The sequence below is a fragment of the Lathyrus oleraceus genome, chromosome 2 (genome assembly GCF_024323335.1).
Source record: "Lathyrus oleraceus cultivar Zhongwan6 chromosome 2, CAAS_Psat_ZW6_1.0, whole genome shotgun sequence".
Lineage (NCBI taxonomy): Eukaryota > Viridiplantae > Streptophyta > Magnoliopsida > Fabales > Fabaceae > Lathyrus > Lathyrus oleraceus.
The window spans coordinates 299056229-299070732 of record NC_066580.1 but is presented as its reverse complement, the minus strand read 5'-3'; the positions used below and the strand labels follow the sequence as shown (position 1 = coordinate 299070732).

General features: G+C 38.6%; 1 non-coding gene across 1 annotated transcript; it reads right to left on the bottom strand.

Annotated features, from left to right (window-relative positions):
- Positions 1–451: 451 nt before the first annotated feature.
- Positions 452–558, bottom strand: LOC127124908 (small nucleolar RNA R71). The gene has a single exon (XR_007804384.1). It is a non-coding gene; the product is annotated as a small nucleolar RNA R71 (small nucleolar RNA).
- Positions 559–14504: the final 13946 nt, after the last annotated feature.

The following is a 14504-nucleotide window of genomic DNA, read 5'->3' as shown; positions in this document are numbered from 1 at the left end:
ATATCCTCTGGAGGAACCTGAACGTTACGCTCGCGCACGTTTATTTTTCCATAGAATTAGGAGAGCTATGGCCGAAGATCAAAACCAAAGACCTCTTAAGGATTTCGCCCAACCATCTAACGAAGAACCTAGTTCTAGTATAGTAAATCCAACCATCCAAGCTAATAATTTCGAACTTAAACCCTCCCTGTTGCAACTAGTGCAACAGAGACAATTCGCAGGTCTCGCTACTGAGAACCCAAACCAACATTTAAAAATCTTTCTCCAATTAGCAGACACTTTTAAAACCAATGGAGCTTCTCCTGAGGCAATCCGTTTAAGATTATTCCCTTTCTCCCTCAAAGATAAAGCCCTATCATGGTTAGATTCCCTTCCACCCAATTCCATTACGACTTGGGATAACCTTAGAAGAGTATTCCTTGCTAGATACTTTCCCCCAAGTAAGACCGCCGTTCTTCGAAACCATATAACTAGATTTACCCAAAACCAAGGAGAATCGTTGTTCGAAGCTTGGGAGAGATATAAAGAGTTGTTAAGAGCATGCCCACATCATGGTTTAGAAAATTGGTTAATCATTCAAACCTTCTATAATGGACTTCACTATAACACTAAGATGACCATCGACGCTGCCGCAGGCGGTGCACTGATGAACAAACCTTATCCTGAAGCTAGTGCCCTCATCGAAGATACGACTCAAAACCATCAATCATGGGGAGTCGAACGAGCAACAGTTGAGAAGAAGGAAGCCCGAGGAGGAGTGCATGAACTAAGCTCTATAGACATGATGCAAGCTAAAATGGACGCATTAACCCTTAAGGTCGAGCATATGTGCGTAAACCCGAATACTACAACCACAGTTTCGTCGGATTGTGAGATATGTGGAACCAAAGGACACCAATCTGTAGAATGTAGTCTATTAAACGAAACCCACTCTGAGCAAGTGAACTACACCCAAGGGAACCCATACTCGAATACCTATAACCCTGGATGGATGAATCACCCGAACTTCTCCTATAACAACAATAACCCTATCCAAAATAATGCACCTCCGAGACAAGACCAAATCAACCTATGCAACCTGTACCACCAAAGTCGATCCTTGAGAAAATTATGGAAAATTTTATCACTGCTCAAACCCAACAAAACAACGAGTTCATGAACCAAAACATTCACGTTAATGAACTGATTATCCAGTTAGGAACTAAGGTTGACCAAATAGTTACTCATACCAAGATGCTTGAAACCCAGATCTCTCAGGTAGCTTTAAACCAAGCCCCTCAGACTACACCTGGAGGACAGTTCCCTAGACAACCTCAACAGAATCCGAGAGGACAAGCCAATTCCATTACCCTACGAAGTGGGACGCTTATGATGAGCCACCAAACCCAAGATTCAGCGAACCCAAAACTTCTAAGGAGTATACCAAACCCCCGGACGAAGTAAAGGAACCAGAGGAATCTGAAAAACAGGAAGGTCAAGAAAAAGGAGAAGAACCTAAAGATAAAACTTATGTACCACCCCCGCCATATAAACCGCCTATACCATATCCGCAAAGACTCAAACAAACCCATATCAATAACCAATATCAAAAATTTATTAAGGTTATAGAAAAAATTCACGTAGAAATCCCTTTCACAGAAGCCATCACCCAAATACCTTCTTATGCAAAGTTTCTCAAAGACATCCTTACCAACAAACGTAGACTTGACGATCCAAAGCCCTTGGAATGTAATTCTATTTCCGAGAATAAATTAGCCAAAAAAGATAAAGATCTTGGAAATTTCTCCATTCCTTGTCTTTTGGGTAGTCATGTCATCGAAAAAGCTTTTCTAGACCTAGGAGCTAGTGTGAGCTTAATGCCTTTAGTAGTTTGTGAGAGGTTAAACTTAGGAGAATTACAGCCTACTAAGATGTCACTTCAGTTAGCCGATATATCTGTCAAATATCCGATAGGCGTATTAGAAGATGTCCCTGTTAGGATAGGACAGTTATTTATCCCTACTGATTTTTTTGTCATGGACATCTGTAATACCCCAAAATTTACCCTTCATTTTTCCTGGAAGCATGGGATTATGTTTTACACTTCATTAGCATCATATTAGGTCATACTCATTGCATACTGCATTAGTGACATGGAGATCAGGTTTTGATCGATCACTCCTTAGCAGAAGGAACCCGCACAAAGCAGGATTGAGAATTGGACTTCATTTTCTAGGTATACAAGTCTCAAGGGTCTCAGGGGGGGTCCAAGTATCTTATTATGGTCCTCAGTTCATCAGTGAAGGATTCAAAGCTATCAGAGTGTTCATTTAGATTTAATCAGAAATTAGGGTTTCATGGCTACCTGCAACAGGCAATGTTTGGTTGGAAGTAGAGGATCTCATCTATGTCATGATTAGAGAGGCATCTTGGCCTAGGAATATTCACAATTATCTCAGAAAGATCCATTGGCAATCAGTGCAATCGGTTCTTGATCATTTTGCCCTAAAACTAGGGTTTGGTATAAAATCAGTTTATTTCTGATTCTTTGGGTTAAACTCTTTTCCATGTCCCTCCATATGTCCACAAGGGTCTACATACAAAAAATCAGCTCTTTATTTGAGCTAGAAGTGCTTCAATTGATCAATGGAATCGTGAATCAGACAGTTTGGGAAAAGTCAATTGTGGGGCCAGAAAAGTCAACTCCTGACATTTTGAGAGTGGAATCTCAAAATCCATGCCTAGGGGATCATACATGTGAAATTTGATCAAGGTTGGATCATGGATTCATCATTTAATCAGGAATTGGAAAAGTTACTTAATTTAGAAATGGTTGACTTTCCTCTTAGGGCAAGTTTTCATGATTGTTGCACTCACTTTAAGCCCGTTTTGCATCAAGATAAAAGCTCCATTTGAAAATCTCTCCAGCATGAAAGTTGTTCCTCTTGTCCCAAGCTTTCTAGAGATATAAAGTTTGCTCCATTTGGATTAGAATTGAGAAATTTATGCTTAGTCACAAAGTGAGAGATTTTTTTAGGACACTTAGAAAAATTTCTAAGTCCAAAATCTTCAAAATTTGTCAAGAATTCTTGGCTAGTTTTCTTGCACTTCAAGGCATTATTTGAAAATAATTTCTTCACAACAATTGTACCTTGCCATGTCCTCTTTCACATCCTTTTGGAATCATTTCATTTGGATCCATGGTTTGAGAGATACATTCATTTAAAGTGGGCACCATGACTTAACTTTCTAGGCAGATTTTGGGCCTGGCTGGCCCAATCAGATTTTCTAAGCATGCTGCACAAACCAGTCACGTTTTTTTACCTCTTTTGGCCATGCATTGGACATCCATTCACTTAAGTTTGGCCCAAAATAACAACATTTTACACCTCACTTCACACTTTTATTCTTATGGATAAATCACTTATTAAAAAGCCCATGAGAACACCTAATCCACCCTATTTAAGAAGCTGAAACCCTAACCCTAAAGAGAGCATTGGAATTTTGTGGCAAGGAGGCAAAGCTTCATCACATATCAGATTCCATTCCACTTCTATTTTCCATTAGGTAATCATCTCTTCCATGGCCATGTTTTGATATATCTACGCTTGCTTACCATGTTCATCACCATTAATCTTTCCATTTTCATATTTCTTTTTCTTATTTAAAATATTTTCTTCGTCCATAAAATTACCCAAAAATATTTTTCACTTTTCTTAACGTTTTATTTAATTTTATATAATTTTTATTTTCGTATTTTTTTAATATTAATATTTTATTTTAATTATTTATTCTAAATGGTCCATTTTAATATAATTTTTTATTGATTTTATTTTTATGACTTAAAATTATTGTTAGCATTTGATTTTTGGGATGAAGGTTGACCACTGTCTCATGGTCAACCTGACCTTTTCTTGGAATTTTTTTTCACATTTTCAATTTATTCTTGATATATTTCTAACCTAGTCTTATTAATTGACTTTTAGTTTGACCTAAGTTTTGTTTTAATTAATTCACGTGCCAATTTTCATTATTTTTAAAATATTTTAGGGGATGATGATGTCCTGACCCCACCTTATTTAGTTTAATTTTTCATAATTTTCTTGATTAATTTTCTATTTATTTGTTATTTCTTAAGTTGACTTGAATTTTCAGTTGACTTCTTTATGATCGATGTTTGACTTAGGGATTGCTTATGGCAATTGAAGAGATCTTTTGATCCTCCCTTGTTCATCTCATATGCCATGTATTAGAGGCCTTTTACCTTGATTTTATTTGGTCCTTACCTCATTTCCTGATTAAATTATTCAGTGGACCCTTCGTGTGCATATTTTCATCTGTTTGATTCATCTGTTATCTTTTATACTTGTTTATCTCATTCATGCTTTCTATTGCTTGATTATTTAACATGCTCATACTCCCATGCATTGTTTAAATGCTCCATTATTTGATTCTTTGGTTTGATTATATATTGTTTATTTATCCGATCTGATTGATAACTGTTTCCTACTTGTATGATGTATGAGGCATATATTCTTATTATTTGTTTGCCATGAACAATCCCCATTCATAAAAAATGTACCCCTCTCACATAAAGTGTATAATATTTATTTCTTTATTTCTTTAGTCACCTGTTAATACAAGAATTAAAACGAACATCCGATAACCATTTCAAAATAAGATCAAAAGCTCGATCCAACATCGAGTAATCATTTTCAAAACTTAACAGAACCAGCACGCATTCATCCATCCTCTTGTAAGTTGATTGCCTCAGGCATCGCCATCTACCTGTAAGTCGATTGCCTCCGGCATCGCCATCTACCCTTATCCGTAACTCCTCTCCGCGCTCCATCCGTCGACTCTTGTTCCGTTTAGGTAGCACCCATTAGGTAGAACCCTTTGTATGATAACATAGGTAGAATTCCCCTATTCTTTGCATGCTAACATTAGGTAGATGTTCCCCTTTGTAAATCCTAAAACATAGGTTCATATTGCATGACAACTCTAGAGTAAAGCTTCCCCACTTTTAGACCTTCCGTGTGTCTCCGATCTTGTGGCATGTCAGTCCGTTCTATTGCAAAGAGGTAACTGCCTAAGACTCGATTCAGCGAGCTGCGACACCTACTGCTAGGATGTTGAACACACTGTCCTCTTTTGTAAGTCCATGTTCAGATGGCAATCCTTAACCCCTAGTTAGCCGAACTACGTTTTGCTCTGATTCTCATTCAAGATGAGATACGTAGGCATAAGACGCGACGTCTTACCGAGCACACTTCTCTTTAACCCATAGGTAGCCGAGCTACGAAGACTCTGATTCTCATACTCAGATGAGATACGTAGGCAATGGATGCGACATCCTTGCGAGTCATTTTCTTTTAACCTTCCTTTTAGTAAATAGTACTTTAGATATACCTACACCCTTTAGACTAGAACAACACTTATGAAAAGGGCTCCCTAGGAGTACCTAGGATGTTTTGGGTGCTTAAAACCTTCCCATTGCATAACCAACCCCCTTACCCAGATCTCTGACATTTTTACTAGTTTTTGATTCGATAAAACTTTTAGGTTTTTGTTCGCTTTCTAACCATTCCTTTGGATAAATAGAAGTGCGGTGGCGACTCGACTTGTATGGTTAACCTTGGATTTAGTCAATATCTCTAATGGTAACGAATACCCCACTACAACACCAAAAAGGATAATGATATATGAATCCTTCTAGGTAGACCATTCTTATCAACTGCAGAAGCCATAATAGATGTCAAGAGAGGAAAGTTGACCTTTGAGGTAGGTGACGAGAAAATAGAATTTATACTTTCGAAATTTCTTATGGCACCTGTGATGGGAGACGCATGGTATGCCATAGATATCATTGATGAATACGTTAGGGAATTAGAACAAGAAGAAATCATAAAAACAATTAAGTTACCATCAACTCTCATAATGTAGGATGATGACTTTAAGAAACCCTACATCAATGATAACCTTTATGAATGTTTATCCCTTACCCCAGATCCTATGCCATGCCCTAAGAAACCAACCTTAGAACTTAAGGAACTGCCTAAGAATCTGAGATATGAGTTCCTCGATGAAGAGATGAACCGTCCAGTTATAGTCAGTGCTACCTTGAGCCAAGAGGAAACAAACTAACTTTTAGATGTTTTACGAAGATATCCCTCAGCCTTAGGATATAATATCTCTGACTTGAAAGGTATAAGCACATCCGTATGCATGCATCGGATTTCGCTCGAAGAAGATTCAAAACCCTCCAGAGAACATCAGAGAAGAATAAACCCTATAATGAGTGATAAATAAGTTCTTAAGTTACTTGAGGCAGGTATAATCTATCAGATCTCGGATAGTAAGTGGGTGAGCCCTGTGCATGTAGTACCTAAAAAGGGAGGCATCACAGTCGTGCAAAACGATAAAGGCGAACATGTAGCAAAACGGATAGAAGGAGGATGGCGGATGTGTATAGATTATAGAAAGTTAAATAAAGCAACCAGGAAGGATCATTTCCCTTTACCACTTATAGACCAGATGTTGGAGCGTCTAGCCAGACACTCTTACTTCTGCTATCTAGATGGATACTCTGGATTCTTCCAAATACCTATCCACCCCGAAGATCAAGAAAAAACTACCTTTACATGCCCTTATGGAACTTTTGCCTACAGACGGATGCCATTCGGCCTCTGTAATGCCCCAGCTACTTTCCAACGCTCCATGATGTCAATCTTTGCAGATTACCTAGATGGTATCATGGAAGTGTTTATGGATGATTTCTCAGTTTGCGGATTTGATTTCCACAATTGTCTTGCTAACCTTGAGAAAATCCTGGAGAGATGCGTGGAGGTGAACCTTGTACTAAATTGGGAAAAGTGTCATTTCATGGTAACCGAAGGAATTGTTTTAGGACATATAGTTTCCGAAAATGTTATAAAGGTAGATAGAGCTAAGATAGAAGTTATAGAAAACCTAAAACCACCCAAAACTATCAGATAAGTCCGAAGTTTCCTTGGACACGCTGGATTCTACCGGCGTTTTATCAAGGACTTCTCCAAAATAACTAAACCCTTAACTGGCCTTTTAATGAAAGATGTTGAATTCATTTTCGATGGAAAATGTAATGAAGCATTTAATCTTTTAAAGCAAGCATTAGTATCAGCACCTATTATGAAACCCCCTGATTGGTCAGAACCTTTTGAGATAATGTGTGATGCTAGTGATTATGCGATTGGAGCCGTTCTAGGACAAAGGAAAGATAAAAAATTACATGCAATTTATTATGCCAGTAGAACCCTAGACGCTGCCCAACTTAACTATGCAACAACTGAAAAGGAATTACTCGCTGTAGTTTTTGCTATAGACAAATTTAGATCTTATCTAGTAGGAGCAAAATTTATAGTTTACACCGATCATGCTGCCATTCGTTACCTATTAAGTAAAAAAGATGCCAAGCCCAGGTTACTCCGATGGATTCTGTTACTACAAGAGTTTGATTTAGATATAAGAGATAAAAAAGGCACTGAAAATGTAGTAGCTGATCACCTTTCTAGGCTAGAACATCTAAAACCAGACTTATTACCCATAAATGATGATTTTGCCTATGGTAGACTGATAGCTAGACTAGAAACCATTGAAGATAATAGCCTAGGCCCTCATGAGCCTTCCAAAATTCCTTAGCAGTAAGTAACGTACCTTGGTATGCAGACTTTGTTAATTACCTAGTTGCTGATATCATACCCCATGATATTGACTACCACCGCAAGAAGAAGTTCTTCAACGATGTGAGAAACTTTTATTGGGATGAACCGCTCCTTTTCAAAAGGGGTAAAGATGGAATTTTTCGCCGTTGCGTTCTAGAAGAGGAGGTAAAAAGTATAATTGAGCATTGTCACTCTGCACCCTATGGTGGACATGCGAGCACCTCTAAGACATACACCAAGATTCTTCAAGCTGGCCTATTCTGGCCTACCATGTGGCGTGATGTCCATGCTTGCATTGTCAAATTTGATAGATGCCAACGCACTGGAAACATTTCAAGGCGTGACGAAATGCCTCTAAGAAACATTCGGGAAGTAGAACTCTGCGACGTTTGGGGTATAGATTTCGTGGGACCTTTCCCACCATCCTTAGGAAACAAGTATATCTTAGTAGTTGTAGACTACGTGTCTAAGTGGATTGAAGCTATAGATGCACCCACAAACGATACTAGGGTGGTGATCAAGCTATTTGAAAACTATATATTCCCTAGATTTGGAACACCCCGTTTAATCATAAGTGATGGAGGATCACACTTCATATCGAGAATATTTGATAAACTTTTAAGAAAATATGGAGTTAGGCATAGAGTAGCAACACCATACCACCCACGGACTAGTGGCCAAGTAGAAGTATCCAATAGAGAGATAAAACAAATCCTAGAAAAAATTGTTTCTATCTCTAGGAGAGACTGGTCTCAGAAGCTTCAAGAAGCATTATGGGCCTACCGAACCGCTTTCAAAACCCCTATAAGAACTACTCCCTACCAACTAGTCTATGGAAAATCCTGTCACTTACCTTTCGAATTAGAGCATAAGGCCTATTGGGCCATTAAAACTTTGAATTTAGACTACCTGACCGTTGGTGAAAAGCGTATCCTTGACATTCACAAACTAGAAGAACTCAGGCAATCTGCCTACGAGACTGCCAAAATATACAAAGAGAGAACAAAAGCCTGGCATGACAAAAGAATAGTAAAGAAAGACTTCAATATAGGCGACCCTGTTCTCCTGTTCAACTCTAGGTTACGACTTTTCCCTGGGAAGCTGCGCTCAAGATGGACTGGCCCTTTCAAAGTATCCAAGATTCTGAGATCCGGAGCTGTAGAAATCAAGAACGAAACCTGTAGTCCATTCATTGTAAATGGACAAAGACTGAAGCTCTACGAAGGAGGAGACATTCCAACAGACTACTCAAGCCACACTCTGATTGATCCACCGATTCCTACTACTACAGGTGTATAAATTCCGATCGTCAAGCTAATGACGTTAAACAAGCGCTGCTTGGGAGGCAACCCATGGTTTTTTATTTTACTTTTTTGCATTTATTTTATTTTATTTTATTTTATTTTTATCATATTTTCACAAGGACTAAATATTTGAATGGTTTGTATTTTCAGGATCCCTTTTCCTAACTTTTACAGGATGCAGGACTTCGACGATATGCACGTAGCCTATAGAGATGATTCCCAGAGAGAGCGCTACATAGGTCTTTACCAGCGCTCTATGGCGCCCACACACTATCCAGATCAGCACTGCATGGAAGCCCTGGGTATTGAGCCGAGTATCCGATTTCTGAGCCACCAGCTCCGTTGGGACGAGTTCGCTGACGACTGTCGCATCCGCGAAAAACAACCGGCGGGCTGAAACAAAAACAACACACAGAGCCGCCACTGCGCGTTATTTATCCCAAGATAGGGAAAGGAAACGCTCAGAGAAACCTGGAAAAAGCATGGTCTCACGACCAAAGAGAAAGGGTAAGGGAGTCGGTTACGCAAGGGGAAGGTATTAGCACCCCTCACGTCCGTCGTACTCGACGGGATCCACGCTCTAAGAAAAGAAAAGGTTGCTAAAACACCACACACACACACGCACCGAAGACAACACAGATGGGGTTAAGAGGAAGAGAGCTCGATAGGACATCGCATCCTATGCCTACGTATCTCGTCTGGCATGAGAATCAGAGCTGCCGTAGTTCGGCTCACGCACGCCAAACAACACAAACACACAAACAGGCAAACGTGGAGCCTGAATGCCAATCACTGGGCTTACATCAGCATCCGAACCAAAACAGACACACACTGGAACCCAGATGCCACTTGATGGACTTACATCGGCTTCCAAGCACACAACAAGAACAAACAAACAACAAGTTGCTAAGGAGTCGGGAACTCGAGCCTAGCAATTGTCAGACAAACACACACAAAAAGAAAAAAAGTGCCCGGAGAAGTCTCGCACGACCTCTTGCCTACATACCTCGTCTGGAACGAGGATCAGGGCGATGTAGTTCCCCTGAAAGGGAAAGAAATTCTAGCCAGAAACCAAGGGAAGACACACTACCAGGGAGCTGTACTCGAGCCTAGTGTTATCATGCATCATTGCCCTATGTTATGGTTTCTACCTATTTGCACAACAGCCAGCTAATCCTATCCAGGAAGAAAGCAAGCATGCAAGCATCAATCACAATAAAACAAACATTTCAAACAAATATTCACAAAGCACACACTACATCCAGTCAAGTGAGGCTCAAACAAGGGTGGACTGCCGAGGCAAGTCATCTGTACAGAGGTAGTATTAGCTTTTAACCTTGCCATTGAGGGGCTAAGGTGAAGCTGATGAAAGGTGAGTGAAGATGAGACTTCACAGCTCTTATCCCTGATCAGGGAGAGCTTCAAACAAAGGAGCGTGGGTCCAGAATGGAGGGACCCTTCTACGCTCAAGACTCTGACACAATTGTACAAAGTACACGATCTTGGGTTTGTGTCCCAATGCGTCAACACAGTGGTGTGAGCAGAGGGACGACTCAACAGAATAGCGGGGGATAGATTGCATATCCCTTGGGTTCCGCCAATTGCCTCATAGAGGTCTTTACCTGCTTGGCACAAAAGTAAACAAACACAATCATCGCCTCTTAAGGAGGACTTCAGACAGATGCCTAGCCAGGTAACAGGCCAGGTCTTCCAGACTACATGAAGTATAGAGAGTCTACCTCAACTGGTTTATAAAACCAAGCAGCAGCAAGCAAGTTCTTAAAGAACTGTAAGCGACTAAATGTACCTGAAATCAATCAAGTATCATCAGTACTCAGACAAACCAACAGTAAACAGCAAAAGTCAATCTAGACAGACAACACAAGTTAATGCACATAAGTGCAAGCCATGAGCTCAAGCTCAAGCATCAAACCCTACAACACAAAACCAATGTTAGTTTACAACATCAAACAATCTTAATTTACAACTTGCATTTCTCTCCTTAAGCCTTTTGCATTTCAACCTGAAAATCCAAACCAAATGTGAGAAACTAGACCACTAGGCCAAGCCTAGGGTCCAAAGGGGATGAAAAAATCAAAACAGCAAGTGAAATTTATCCAAAATCACATTCAAACAAATTAGAAACAAATGCAATTGGTCCCATGCTCATATCAATCACCATTATCATTTTATGCACAAAATAGTATCAAACATGCAATTTGCAACTTCAAATGACCAAACAGAACTATCTCAATCAAATCCATATCAAAACAATTCAATTAATTCCACAAAAATTCACACCTAAACAGGAGACATTCAATTGGACAAAAGAAAGTAGGTCAATAAAAATCAAGAAGTCCAGACACATTTATTCAAGCCAAAACAAGGCATCCAAACAAGCATTAACTTCCATAAATCATAAAACAGTGACAACAATTAAGAAATGAATGGGATCAAAACCATAATGTCCTATAATGTGTCTACAATGCTCACACCAAATTTCATCTTCATCCAATACCATATGAGAATTTCACAAGCAAAATGCCAACATGTGTCACACAATGTCACAAAATGAGCATACAGAGAAGGAAATTATCAATCAATTAGAAAACGACATCAAAAATTCCAGAAAAAATCACATGTAATCTTGACATATCAATGTTCATCCACACAAAAAATTAGCTCAATCAAACATCTCTAGGCCAGGCAAATAAAATCATGAAGTCAGCAGAAATCCAAACAAGTCAACACATGGTAGCAAAATGAGCATCAACTTCAATTAAATGCCAAACAGTGAAAACAATTAAGAAATGAATGGGACCAAAGCCAAACTACATCTAAACATGTTATGAATCACTCCATCAAATTTCACATTCATATGATATGGTATGAGCATTTCACAAGACTTGGAAGACAAACACTCAAACAAAGCCCTAAAAATGCTAAACAGCACTCAAAAATCTCAATTAAATGGAAAATGAATCAACAATTCATACAAAAAATCATGGTGAAACTAGCCATATACAAGACACAGCATGCAAAATTTGAGATCAATTGGAAAAGCCTAGGCATGTCAAATAAATTCATGAAATTGACCTAACCTAGTGTGACACAAATTGTCACACTCAACTTGCACACATCATAACTACCAAACCAGAGATCCAAAATTCACAAACTATACATCAAAATATCCAGAAAGGAGTCAAGAATTAGCATGTGAAATTTCATTCAATTTGGATAAGGTATGAGTATTTCATGTTAAAAATGGTGAAACATACACAAAATGCACACAAGTCAAAGATCCATAGGCAAAGTCAAAAATTCTCCAAGCACAATTTGAGTTATCATACCTATAAAAAACCAGAGAAAATTATGAATCTAACAAAAAAACTCCCACTAAATTTGGATTAGAAATGGATTTTATATGAATTTTTGAAGTTAAATGAGAAAATGGAATAATTATTTATGTTGGAAAATGAATTAATTAAGGAGCAGTGGCATTTTTGTAGTTCCCCTACGCCCAGCCTAAAACGCAGCGCAGCATTTATTTGGTGGCAGTGTATGATTCGCTGGATTTGGCGCTAAACACAAGTTTGAATGGATTCGAACGAACACAGGATCTGGCACGCGAAAAACTCCAGAATTTTCACCTTCATCATCGTTGTTCATCGTTTATCACCACCAGCTTCGGTTACGAGCTTTTCTCAACCAAATGACACAAACGATATACCGTTGGAACCGTATGAGTGCGTACATCACGAATATACACATGAAATTGTCCAGGAGTTCATATACAGCAAGAATCGATTGAAAGATGTTTTGACATCCTAACTTTAATCTAAGATTTCTCTCTCAATAATTAACTAAAATCGAAACTACAAGCAGCACAGTACTCTACAATGAAAGATCTACAAAAGCCATCTAATAATTTAAGCAAAGGAGAGTTTCAAATTTTGCACCTTATGATGAAGCAGTGTTTGATCTTGATGATTCACGATGCCAAAGCCAAAAACAGTTGTAGCACAAGGTTCAGGAAGATGAATGAAGTGATTAGGCTAGCTCAATGTCGCTTCAATTGGAAGAAATCACAAAACTCCATTGTTGCACAAGCTTTGGACAGTCACGGATCTTGATGTGTTTGGCAATGGCTTATCAAAACAATTGTGGATCTTGGTTCATGGAGCACGAATCAAAAGGAATCACTCAATTTGGTTGAGAATTGATGAAGAAAAGTTGAAAAATGCTTGATGAATTTTGAGAGGTTTTGGGAGAAAATGGAGGGAAAGTTTGTTAGATTTCTTGAGAATTGTGATTGTGTTAACAAATTCTGTTAGGATTAATGATATATACTCACTCCTTAATCATCTCTTAATCCAAATTAACAAAATTGGAATGGATTAGTGTTAATGTGAAACTTAAGTGCAAGTCCAAAAATGCCCTTGCCAAATATTACACCATGACAGCTCATGACAGCTCAAACATCTTCTAAATGTCATTTGGAGAGTGTTGCAAAAAGTCCCATCTCAAAATTCCATGTAATTCTCAAATTGGACCATTTTGCCCTTGGATTTTAATTGTTGCACTTGAAAATTGACCTTTTGCATTGACCATTTTTGATGAATTTTGATTATGCACCATGAAAGTACATGTAAAATGGAGTTTGCTCATAAAAAGATCATCCATTTTGGACATTCCATGTGAAAGTTATGCCACTTCGATTATAGGCCTTTTTGGAAAATGAATGGACCATAACTTGTGAACCATACATGGGAATTTCAAGTTCTTGGACTTTTTGGAAAGGTGAAAACAAGATCTACAACTTTCATGTTGAATAAATTTTCATTTGAAGCTTTTTTGGACATGTAATTTTGTGGTGAAAAACTTTCCATTTTTGGAAACTTCCATTACAAGTCACTTTCTATTTTTGGCAATTTTTCTCCTGACTTTATTTTCTTCGTTCTTGAGCTTTGACATGTCAAATGAAGCTTGTTTCAACATGAATGAAGTGTATCCAACTCTCCTACCTCCAAATCCATAAAATCAAGCACAGTTAACCACAGTTGACTTTTTCAACTGATAGATGAATTTGGCAATGCACTGATCAATCTGAGCCCCAATCTTCTAAAGAAATGGCTCAAGGATGAAACCCTAGCCTCCATAAGCTCAATACAATCATGAAATGATCCCCATATCCATTATAGACCCCATTTCCTTGCCATGCCCTGATTGGCCCAATGCAACTGATTAGGGTTGACCAGTGGTCAAAACCCTAATCTCAAGGTATATGATCAAGCACTTGCACCTCTTGGATGATATCAAGACCATGATGATGATGATGTATCATTTCAACCAAGATGTAGCTCAATCTCCTTGAGAATCATGAAACCCTAATTTGAATCACCAACCTCAGACAATTAATGATCCAGTCCAACGAAACCCTAGTTTGCACATAACCTTTCCATCTTCTGATCAAGACTTAGGAGGATGACTTGCACAATGTAACCACATGATATGCAAT